Below are 12946 nucleotides of genomic sequence, written 5' to 3' on the forward strand. Positions count from 1 at the left end.
ACTGCTCACCATCCCCGCCCTGCCCCCGCATTTGCTGCCTCTGACAATCTCTCTGCCTCTCCTTTTTTCACCTTTTCTTCCTAGCAGTGCCTTTGCTTTCTCATTCAATGACATCACTCTTCCCCCCCAATCTTGATTGGGAGATAGTAGAACTGCCTAAGATAGTTCTTTCACCTATAACCAGGCATGAAGGTTTCTGTTACTATCAACTACATGTTCATCCTGGATTCGTGGCTTCTCCCTCCATTTGCATAGAGGCCATTTATCATAAGGCATAGAAGCCTCTTATCATTTAGATAAAACTCATTATCTACTTATCTAAACACATCCTTATATGAATTTAATTCAAGCACTTCTTGGGATGTTTTTAATGTACCAGATAGAGGAATGACATAGAAACTACTACATTGTGGTTCACAAAATTTATGTAATTAGATGAACAACCTACTCTGCCACCCCATCCCCCTGCATATATGCCAACACCAACATGACCACCTTTCTAACTCCTGGTTCACTTGGGGATGTAATAAAATTAAAACAATTTTTTAATTTAATGTTTATTTTGGGAGAGAGAGAGAGACAGAGACAGAGCACAAGCGGGGGGGGGGGGGGGGCACACAGAAAGAGGAAGACACAGAATCCGAAGCAGGCTCCAGGCTCCAAACTGTCAGCACAGAGCCCGATGCAAGGCTCTAACTCATGAGCCATGAGATCATGACCTGAGCCAAAGTCAGACGCTCAACCAACTGAGCCACCCAGGCACTCCATGGGATATAATAAAATTTAAAACTTTTGCTATCTCTCTTCACACATAGACAACAGTGTAGAAATCCCCTATTTAAAATGGTAGTTTTCCGAGAGCAGAGTAGTAGATCCAAAACTCCAGCTCGGGCTTTTGCAGCCAATCATGGGCTATCAAATTGTCATCTTTATTGCTTAAAAACAGAGCATCTGTGGCCTCATTTTTATGCACCTGAGCTGCTCATCAAGGTTTGAAACAGGAGGATGAATAAGGAGTTCCAAATAAAACTGAGCATATTAATGAAAATTTTATCCTCAGAATTGATGGAATCACATGAGATTATAATCTACTTAGTAGAATATCTTTGTAAATTAATGTTTGCATGTGGGACAAGATGGTCTCCAACTGGGTTCCATATGATGGAGGGGGCATTGCCTCACCTTGCATTGCTTGGAAGATCTTCAAGGGAATAGGACCTGAAGAGCTGAAGCCACCCAATGACTTTCCACTGGATTCAGAGAGCTGAAGCTCACCCAGATTGCCCTCCTAAAATACACATCTCGAAGCTCACCACAATGTCAACCAATTCATTGCTGTGGAAACAAAATTCTATGGGTTACCAAGTACCAGTATCAGACTGGTGGGGAGGGAGCAGGCCAACCTCCTTGTTGGATTCATTCCTTCGACACATATGTTGGATGCTTGCCACGTGCTAGATATTGAGGAGTTGCTTTAGGTGCTGGGGATACTTCTAAGAACAAAAGAGACCATTAGGGGTCAGGGGCTAGATAGTGTTTTGAAGAAAGACTCAGAGGGACAGAGGGACCGATTTCAATCTAAATGGAATTAGAGACTATGACATGGAGAATCTAATGCATGCTCCCTCAGAAAGAACGGAACTTAAAAAATGAAAGACTGATTTCCCATAAAAGCCCGATTTAAAGACAATGGAGCCTTATCTCATGACCACTGAACATCTGCCAAAAAGCTCTCGCTATACTCAAGCCACTGAAATTGCTTCGTGAACTCTGGCTGGACTCCCCCCTCTTTGCATTCCTTGACCATAAGTATAGCCCACCCCAAATCCTGAATGGACTCACCTGTAGCTTGCTACAGCATGTGTTTCCCCAATTGTAATTTCTCTGCTATTACTGAATGAACTCAATTTCTGGCAAGGTAAGCTTGCTTCTATTCACCTCTTTATTTAGGTAGACAGAAGAAAGCTAGGACCTGGGTCATGTCTGTGAGAAGGCCAACTAAGATAGATTGCACTTTCCTTCTCTTTCCATTGGACTATGGAAATGGTCATATTTAGTGTGTAGTTTGCATTTTTGCTACACCTATGCCAGCCACTCAGTAAAGTCTGATATGTCCATGTAATTCTGAAAGGTGGTATGTTGGGAATAAAGGAACTAGGTCTTCCTACATTAACTCCTTTATTGAGGCCCGTTTCATGGTAGCAGCACCATATCAGCTTAACATAACGCTCCCATGGCTTCTGGTTTCAAATGACAGCTTTACTACGTTTGTGACCTTAAGAATGGAACTTAACCTCATGTATTCATAAGGTTGTAGTAAGAATAAAATGAGATAATGTGCGTCAATGGCATAGATCAGCACTCGGCACAAGAAAGTGCTCATTACCTTTTTAATGTAAAAATTATAATAAGTTATTAAGTCAAGAAGGACAGCAGCCGAGGGGTCCCAGAGAGTGACCAGTATCGAATGAACCAGGGCCTATTGTGGAAATGAGATCACACGGAGAACAAGGTATAGGATTAATCTGAATTAGGAGTAAATTAAAGACTAATCTCCTTTTATCTCCAATGTATTTGCAAGAGGAGCCCTTTGAAGGAGGAGTTTACAAAAGTACAGAACCAGAACTTGGAAAGGAATACTTTGAGTTGCTGCTGGTTGAAATCACTGATCCACAAGGGCAGCCAAGTGTGAGAGAGAGACACTGAGTCTGGCATTAGACACTGCCTGGGGTTTCAATGCAGCCGATGCCTCAGGGTAGATGGCCAATCTCCAAGAGCCCTAGAATAGAAACTTGGTTTTGTAGATGGTCTTAGAGAAAGTACATTTCACTTCTGGACACCTGGTACAAGAAAACCGAAAATATCTTTGCTTATATACTGCAGTTTGGAAAATTACTGCAAAGACAGTGCAAATAGGGAACATAGGAACATAGTGAAACATTACTGTAGGCTCTGAGACTAGAGGAAGTGGAACCAAGGAAAGGTCTATTTGATCTTTCATGTGATTTTTCTCCTTTGCCTCTTGCAGAAACCAGCCTGACCCATTCTACCTGGATACTACCTATATAGGAATAAAGCAAGATTTGGTATAGAAAAAAAGGAAAAAAATAATATAGTAATATGCATGACCTGACATTTTACTTTTTATTTATTTATTTTTTTAGTTTGCTCCCTGCTCAACGTGGGACTGGAACTCACAACCCCCAAATCAAGAGTCCCATGCCCTACTGACAGAGCCAAGCAGGTGCCCATGGTGTGACATTTTTCAACAGATAATACTACATAACAGTAACCTCATCAACCAAAGAATTATTCTGAGAAAGCGTTTCCCAAATTCCTTCATGTTTAATTTGTAATGGAACCTGGAGGACACATATCAGAATATTCTCTTATGTCATAAGAGGAATGCCTCATCCCTCATTAGCCTATGATGCCTATGGTCAGAGGAAGAGAGGAGAAAAGGAGTGGGAGCGGGATAGCAAAGTGTCTCCAGTCCTTCTTCCCAACAGGCAGAGAAAAAGGTCACTGTACTGACTCTGGTGACTTATTCTGATCACAAGGGGGGAGTTTAAGTTGTGCCTACACAATGGGGGCAAGAAAAATTAGGTTTGAAAATCGGGATTCACTAGAAGATCTTTAATTATTCCCTTGTTCAATAGTCTTGTTGAATAGAAAAGACAACAAAGACAAAAACAGCAAGGATTCAGATCTTACAGAAATGAGGGCTGGGGTATGCCACCAGGTCAGGAAGCCTATCCAGTTGATGGGCCAGCAGAAGTGAGAGAACAGAGAATACAAGTGGAGGAATGCAGCTGTGACGACCAACCATCTCAGTTACAGAAGTGGGAGTTGTGGCAGCTATATTTCAGATTGCTTCATCATTTCAATGATCTCCCTTGTCCTCCCCCCCTCACTAGAAAGAGCTTTGGTGGTGGCTATTTCACTTTTTTTTTTTTTTTTTTTTTTTTTGGTGATAGTATGGTTGAATTGCTATCACCTCCCAAGGATAAGGTAATGGGAATTTTTATATTCCTGGTGCTGGGACTGTCAAGTTTCCACCCAGGTGAAGAATGGATGCTGAGAGATTAAAGGGGTGAATCCTTGCCAACACCTCTTGTTTCTTGCATTGTTAATTTTAGCCATTCTGACAGGTGTGAGGTGGTCTCTCATCATGGTTTTGATTTATATTTCTCTAATGATGAGTGATGTTGAGCATCTTTTCATGTGTCTGTTAGCCATCTGGACGTCTTCTTTGGAAAGAGGTCTATTCATATCTTCTTCCCATTTCTTAACTGGATTATTTGTTTTTTTGGGTGTTGAGTTTTAAAAGTTCTTTATATAGTTTGGGTACTAACCCTTTATTCAAATATCCAAATATCTTCTCCCATTCTGTGGGTTGCAAATATCGTCTCCCATTTGCAAATATCTTCTCCCATTCTGTGGGTTGCCTTTGAGTTTTGCCGTGCAGAAGCTTTTTATCTTGATGAAATCTCAATAGTTCATTTTTGCTTTTGTTTTGTTTCCCTTGCCTCCAGCAACGTGTCTAGTAACAAGTTGCTCTGGCAGAGATCAAAGAGGTTGCTGCCTGTGGTCTCCTCTAAGATTTTGATGGTTTCCTGTCTCACAGTCTAGGTCTTTCATCCATTTTGAATTTATTTTTGTGTATGGTGTAAGAAAGTGGTCCAATTTCATTCTTTTGCATGTGGCTGTTCAGTTTTCCCAACACCATTTGTTGAAGAGACTGTCCTTTTCCCACTGGACATTCTTTCCTGCTTTGTCAAAGATGAGTTGACCATGAAGTTGTGGGTCCATTTCCGGGTTTTCTATCCTATTCTATTGATCTATGTGTCTGTTTTTGTGCCAGTACCTAACATCTTGATGACTATCGCTTTGCAAAAAACCTCAAGTCCGGAATCATGATGCCTCCAGCTTTGCTTTTCTTTTTCCGGGATTGCCTTGGCTATTTGGGTTTTTTTTGTGCTTCCATACACATTTTAGAATTGTTTGTTCTAGCTCTGGTGGGATTTTGATAGGGATTGAGTTAAATCTGTACATTGCTTTGTTTCATTCTTCATTGCTTGTTTCATTCTTTCCTCCAGATTAAGAGAGAGAATCCCAAGTATCGACATTTTAACAATATTTGTTCTTCCGATCCATGAGGAATGTTTTTCCATTTCTTTGTGTCACCTTCAATTTCTTTCATATGTGTTCTGTAATTTTCAGTGTACAGATCTTTTACCTCTTTGGTTAGGTTTCTTCCCAGGTATCTTATGGTTTTTGGTGCAATTGTAAATGGGATTGATTTTTTGATTTCTTTTTCTGCTTCTTCATTTTTGTTGTATAGAAATGCAATTGATTTCTGTACGTTGATTCTGTATCCTGCAACTTTTTCTGAATTCATGTATTGGTTCTAGCAGTTTTCTTGGTGGAATCTTTTGGGTTTTTAGCATATAGTATCATGTCATCTGTAAATAGTGTAAGTTTTATTTCTTTGCCAATTTGGATGCCTTTTATTTCTTTTTATTGTCTGATTTTTGTGGTTAGGCCTTCTGGTATTATGTTAAATAACAGCATTGAGAGTGGGCATCCCTGTCTCTATCCTGACTGTAGAGGAAAAGCTCTCAGTTTTTCCCCATTTAAGGATGATATTAGCTGTGGGTTTTTCACATATGGCCTTTATCATGATGCGGTATGTTCTCTCTAAACCTACTTTGGTAGGGGTTTTTATCATGAATAGATGTACTTTGTCAAATATTTTATCTGTATGTGGCGTATCACATTGATTGATTTCAGAATATTGAACCACCCTTGCTATCCAGGGATAAATCCCACTTGATCATGGTGAATCATTTTTTAATGTATTGTTGGATGTGGTTTGCTAGTATTGTATTGGGAATTTTTGCATCTGTGTTCATCAGGAATATTGGCCTACCGTTCTCTTTTTTAGTCATGTCTTTACCTGGTTTTGGTATCAGGGCAATGCTGGCCTCACAGGATATATTTGGAAGTTTTCCTTCCTTTTCTATTTTTTGGAATTGTTTGAGAAGAATATATATTAACTCTTCTTTAAATGCTTGGTAGATTTCACCTGTGAAGCCATCTGGTCCAGGACTTTTGTTTGTTGGGAGTTTTGGTAATTGATTTAATTTCTTCTCTGATTATTGGTCTGTTCCAGTTCTCTATTTCTTCCTGTTTCTGTTTTGGTAATTTACACATTTCTAGTCCATTTCTTCCAGATTTCCCAATTTGTTGGCATATAGTTTTTCATAATATTCTCTAGCAATGTTTCTATTTCTGTGGTGTTGGTTGCTATTTTCTCCCTCTTTGTGATTTTATTTTTGGGGGTCCTTTCTGTTTTTACAGTAACACAAGTTGTTGTGAGTTGGCTTTTATATACCTATACAAGGATAAATGGAATTGAGGAAAAATTTTGGTAGTTCAAGGGTTTATAGTATTGACTGTTCTTTCATCAGTATCTTTGCTATGCAGGCAACATGAGTGATGATCTTGTTATCTGTTTTTACCTAGCCTAGCAAATTGCCAGCAGTATCATAACTGAAGAGAAAGTTAACCAATCTTCTACTTCGATATGTCTGATTTACTGAATAATATAGTGTTGTCCTATTTTTATTTAAGTTTATTCATTTATTTTGAGAGGGGTGGGAAGGAGGAGGGAGAGAGAGAGAGAGAGAGAGAGAGAGAGAGAGAGAGAGAGAGAGAATCCCAAGCAGGCTCTGCCCTGTCAGCACAAAGTCCCACATGGAGCTCAATCTCACAAACTGTGAAATCATGACCTGAGCTGAAGTCAAGAGTCGGATGCTTAACCAACTGAGCCACCCAGGCACCCCCAGTGTTATCTCATTTAAATTATTTATGTCCTTCATTTAGTTTTTAAGCTACTAAAAATAATTTTATGTTCATTTTTAAAAATCAAAAAGGAGAAAGGGACAAAAATATAAATTACCTACAACATTAGTATTGTCTGAGATTTTTTGTCAAATAGTTCTTGATTATATTTTGCACCTCTCTGTTGAGATTCCCTCATGTCTCTCTTTTTCTGTAAGTTCTTGAGAATATTTATAATAGGAATTTTAAATTCTTTGACTGTTAATTCCAACATCTGGGTTGTTGCAGTCTTTTTATATATTGATTCTCTGAAACTTTTTCCATGGCTTTACTTCTATAGGAAAAGAAAATAAACTTATGCCAGAAAAATATATCACTCAATGCTTAAAACTAGATAATACATTAAAATACCACCATTTTTCACTATTAAAATTAGATGAATAAAAAAGCTGATTGAGAGAGAGGTAGATAGATAATAGACGTGAAGTGAAAATGGGATCACACTAAACTGCACTATTTTAAAGCCTCCTATTTTAATGAACATATTCTAACATGTTTTGAAATCCATATATTTGTGTTTATATTATATCACTTCTATGGAGGCATGGTGTTTCGGTATACCAATGTATCACATTTGATTTAGGCAATCCTGATTGTTTCTACTTTTTGACTTTTATTATCAACGCTGCCACAGAGCTTGTTTCCTCATGTGAATTTTTTTTCATCTTGTTTCATTCTTTCCTCCAAATTAGAATTATTTTCTTGTGATATTTTTTTTAAAAATTGGGGTATAATTGACATAGAAATATTAATTTCATGTGTAAAACATTGTGATTCGATATTTGTATAGATTGCAAAATGATCACCACAATATATCTAATTAATATCCATCATCACACACATTTACAAATGTTTTCCTTGTAATGGGAACCTTTAAGATTTACTGTCTTAGCAATTCAAGTATGCAAAACAGTATTATTAACTACAATCACCATGCTGTAATTATATCTCTTATTTATTTTATAACTGAAATCTGTATCTTTTGACTTCCTTCACCCATTTCATCCATCCCCTACCCCTCACCTCTGGCAACCACCAATCTGTTTTCTTGTTCTCTGTATCTATGAGCTTGCTTGATTGTTTTTATTGTTTTTCTTTGTTTTTAGATTCCACATGTAAGTGAGATCATATGGTATTTGTCTTTCTCTGTCCGACTTATTTCACTTAGCATAATGCCCTCAAGTTCCATCTATGTTGTTGTAAATGGCAAGGTTTCTTTCTTTTCTGTGGCTGAATAATATATGAATATCTATATGATTGACAAAGCTTCACCATGTCCGTTTAAGGAATTGTGGACTCTTGGTGTTGCCAATTGTTCCTGATTGGCCCTTTGATGTATGTGCGTGCATGTGCACACACAAACACACACACACGCCACTTTTGCATGTGGTCAGATCTATCAATCTTATCCTATTTGTGATCGATGTTATGATTCAAATCTTCCTCTATCACTAGATTATATAAATAGTTAATATAATAGTGAGTTTAGAAAAAGAGAGTGCTTTGGGATTGTGTAGAAATTGGATCCAATTCCAACTGTGCCACTAACTAGTTGTAACAAATTGTATTTTTCAAAGATGGCTGCCACATTATCTCCCCTACCACAAGCTCTCTTTGCTACTCTCCAATCAAAAAGGGGAGCTTGACCAGGTTTGTGACTCACTTGTAACCAATAGAATGTAGCAGAAGTAATAATGCATGACTTCCAAAGCTAGCCCATAATATGTGATGCAACTTTCACTTTGTTAAAATATACACTTGCCTTTAGAGCCCTAAGCTTCTGGGTAAGAAGTCTGGAGCCTCCATGCTGTGAAGGAGCCCAAGAAAGTCCATATGAAGGTATTCTGACCAACAGCCACAGGTGACATCACAACTTAAACCAGCATCAACTGCAAAGACGTGAGTGAAGACACCTCATAGTGATTCCAGTCTTCAGCTCTAGAATCACCTCCAGACTCTGAATCTTCCCACCTGAGGCCCCAGACATCATGGAGCAGAGACGAGCTATCCCCACTCTGTACTTTCTAAATTGTGATCCCTAGTACCAGTCAATACAATAATTTTTTAATGCAGCAATATTAACTGGAAAGCTGTGTAACACTTGTCAAATTACTGTACTTGTCAAGTTACCCAATTAGCATCTGGGCAACCAGTCTGTTCTTCAGGTTTCTCCTCCACTAAAATGTCTTACAATAATAGCTACCTCATAGGAAGTTCCGAAGATTAAATGAGATCATACATGAAAGTACTTAACCTGTGTCTAGCATACTGTAAGAGGTTAAGCAATAATAGTCACAACAATATTTAAAATGTTTTTTATATTTATTTATTTACTTATTTATTTTGAGGAGAGGAGGGGTGGAGAGAGAGGGAGAGAGAATCCCAAGAAATCTCCATGCTCAGCACGGACCCTACACAGGGCTCAATCCCACAACTGTGAGATCATGACCTGAGCCACAATCAAGAGTCAGATGCTCAACTGACTGAGCCATCCAGGAGCCCCAGGTTTTTTGTTTATGGCATTTAAATCTTTAATACATGTGACATTTATTTTGGTCTAATGTGTAAGGTTGTATGAATTACTTAGCAGTCAACTCCAAGTTAACACTTAGATTAGTAGTCAAATTATTGTCTTTTAAAAGGTATGTGAAGAAAAAACTCCCGCACAACTACATGCATATATGAAAAAAGAGCATGTGCATTGGAGGATTGATAGTTGGGGCGGTATCGTGTGGATAAAGAAATTTTCACCTAGGTCTTATTGTGTTCATTTGTTCAAGATGGAAAATGGGACTAAGAAGAAAATCCCGAAGACGGGGTGAACCAAGAGGTAATATCCAAGCTTGAAGCACTTTTAGCTAGGAAGCCGAATAAGAAAGATTCTCCTCATTCATGAGGATGAATCCATTTATATCTTATACACACCGTCACTCGTAGGTACCAGAATGTAACTTCAGTTTCTAACCCAACTTCTCGTTTTAGAGCATCATTCACAGTGATGGTGGAAAATATATGGTCTTCTTACAATTGGAGGGGGGAAAATCAGAAGCAAGGGAGGTTGGCAGGGGGGCGGAATATTAACAAGTACATGGTCTCAGCTGGGAGACTGGCTTCGGTCAGATCCCCTGGAAAAGCTCTGCAGCACAAATTGCACCACAGGCTCCATCTCATCTCGATGCAAGGAGTCTGCCATTTGTTGGCTGTGGTCTATGCTCAAGTTGGGAGCTGAACATCTGGGCAAAGCAGCTCCTATTTGGCAGAGGGCAAGTCTGCAGAGCAAATAGCTATCAGTTGTCATAAGCCAACACTCAATGCAGCCGGGAGGCAGAAGCAAAACAATGATCTCGGTCTCTCTCCTTTTCCCCCCTAGACTGATGTCTCCCATCCCCATGATTCCATAGGTGAGCAAGCCCCTGTGCAACCAGGAATAAAAATATGTTCTTTCCGTAACTCAAAATATCCACATTACACTGGCTTTTCCAATCTGTCCATTTTGAAAAGGTTCTCTTTATGTCTTGCTTCATCCTGGCTCTGTAAAATCCCAACTGAGAATTCCTCAGAAAGGATCATATTCTCAGACACAGACAGAATGCACCAAACTACTCAAGTAGAGGGGTAGTTGGTTTATTGTTAAGAATTTTACAAGGCCTGGGGCGCCTGGGTGGCTCAGTCGGTTGAGCGTCCGACTTCAGCTCAGCTCATGATCTCGCGGTTGAGGAGTTCAAGCCCCACGTCGGGCTCTGTGCTGACAGCTCAGAGCCTGGAGCCTGCTTCAATTTCTGTGTCTCCCTCTCGATCTGCCCCTCCCCTACTCATGCTCTGTCTCTCTCTGTCTCAAAAATAATTATAAACATTAAAAAAAAAAAAGAATTTTACAAGGCCTAATAAAGGAGAAAAAAGCTCATGGAAATCCAGGACCAGGAACTGCAGTAGGCCTTATAAGGAGAGAAATGCCAGGATTATTCTGTATCCAAGAAAGCTTCACCACCTTGGTCACATTCCACCATCAATGCTACTCCATTTCTCTCTGCCTGTTTGTTTCACTCTGTCTGCCTGCCTCTCTTCCCACCACTATTAACTTCTGCTATCTCATACCATCAGTTTACTCATAATGTCATCTTATATAGGACACTTTGTAGCTACAACACTACCTCATGGCATCTCTGTTCATTTCTATTGTCTTCAACTACTGTGCCATCTGCTTTATTTTTCTCAATTTTTTCCTCATCCTTTTTTTTTTATTATTTATTTTGAGAGAGAGAAGGAGGGAGAGAGAGAGAGAGAGAGAGAGAGAGAGAGAGAGAGAGAGAATGAGCGGGGGAGGGACAGAGAGACAGGGAGAGAGAGAATCCCAAGCAGGATCCATGCTGTCAGCACAGAGCCCGACTCGGGGTTAGAACTCACAAACTGCGAGTCCTTATCCGGGGCCCAAATCAAGAGTCAGATGCTTAACTGACTCAGCAACCCAGGCGCCCTTTTCCTCATTTTTATAAGGAGAGACTGACTGACCACTCTTGCAGAAGGTCTCCATTCCCAATTAAATCACCTTTTTCAATCTGGTGCTAGCTGGTCACCTGGCCATCCAGGGCCCTGATCATTTAAGCCAATTTCACCCACACCAAATTGTCTCTCAAATCTTAGTTTCCACAAACTGAAATGCCCTTTCTTTGATGCCTCATCCTTATGCCTGTCCAGCTTTCTGTCTGCCTGAGATTTCCCTCCTCTAAGAGCCCTACCAAAGAAAGATATGGCTCGTGTTGCCCACAAATTGGGAAGCCAGAGCTATTTTTTCTTTTATCTCCATAACCTATGGGCAAAAGGAGAGCACCAGAAGGTGTCAGGGCTAATCCGAAGAGAATCTCAATTCCAACCAGAGGAGTGGATATAGATGAGCATAAAGTATGGCCAGAGAGTTCTTGGTACAAGTTTGTGACTATTTTGACCCAATTCTTTGCATTACCATATAGGAGATAATAAATAACCAGTTCCAAACCCAACTGTATTTGTGGCAACCCTATTTCCATCATAAGGAAATCCAAACTGCCAGATGTGAGCAACAGGGATTTGCAAAACTTCAGTCTAGTTTAGTCTTCCATCATTAATGAGACTCAGCTACCCTCCACTCTCTCCTTGTGACCTCACTAGCTGGCTTTCTCTCTCACTCTCTACCAGTGGTTGGAAGAGGAAAGCAAAATACAGGTCTGGCGGAAGAGACTAGGGGATGGTGAGTTGAAGAATGACCCCAAGTCCAGGAGAGATATAGAATTAAACTCCCTCAGGGAGGTTGCAATAGTTATTATGTTTGCAACAGATGAGCTCTCTTCTTTTCTCAAAACTCAAGAAGTTGATGTCCTCACAGTTGGTCATACATGACAGTTTGGAATAATAATACATACTTCTCCCTGAAGAGATGAAAGAGAGAGAACACAATTGTAATGGCTCCATTTCCTTCTATCATATTCCCAGGAGTATTTTCTCTACAGAGCCTCACTAACCTTTCGCTAAGCCCCAATCAACTATAAGGCTGAATCTACCAATGACTGACCCAGAAAATGGATTGTAGTTCCCTGATAGGAGACATCAACTTCTCCTTTACCCAATTTTGTCTTAAGGAAAAGTCTTTGCCATCCCCTCTAAATGACCACTCACCCGTGCACAGGTGGTTATTTCTCAGACACTCTCTACTCCTCATTACCTTTTCTCGTAAGGAAGTAAAGGTTCTCAATAGCACAGGACTGTTGTTGCTTTAGGATGCAGATCTTCATGGTGTCATAGCATAACCCAAGATGATATTTTTTACATTTATAACATGCTGTTGCAGAGTCTGTGAGACAGAGAAAGAGTTAATAAAAAATGTAGTCTGGAGAAGATTCTCCAGGCCTGTGAGTTTCTCTGCGGGAACTTACTATTGTCTAGTGGTTCCTGATCTTTCTCTGGCATTTGACTCCTTTGATATTCTTGTGACTCAATTGTTGTATCTGATCAAAATATCAGAGTTCCTATAAAACTTATCTATGGACGCAAGTAATGAACAAGTTAT

Source organism: Felis catus, chromosome D1, assembly GCF_018350175.1.
Source record: "Felis catus isolate Fca126 chromosome D1, F.catus_Fca126_mat1.0, whole genome shotgun sequence".
NCBI classification, from domain to species: domain Eukaryota; kingdom Metazoa; phylum Chordata; class Mammalia; order Carnivora; family Felidae; genus Felis; species Felis catus.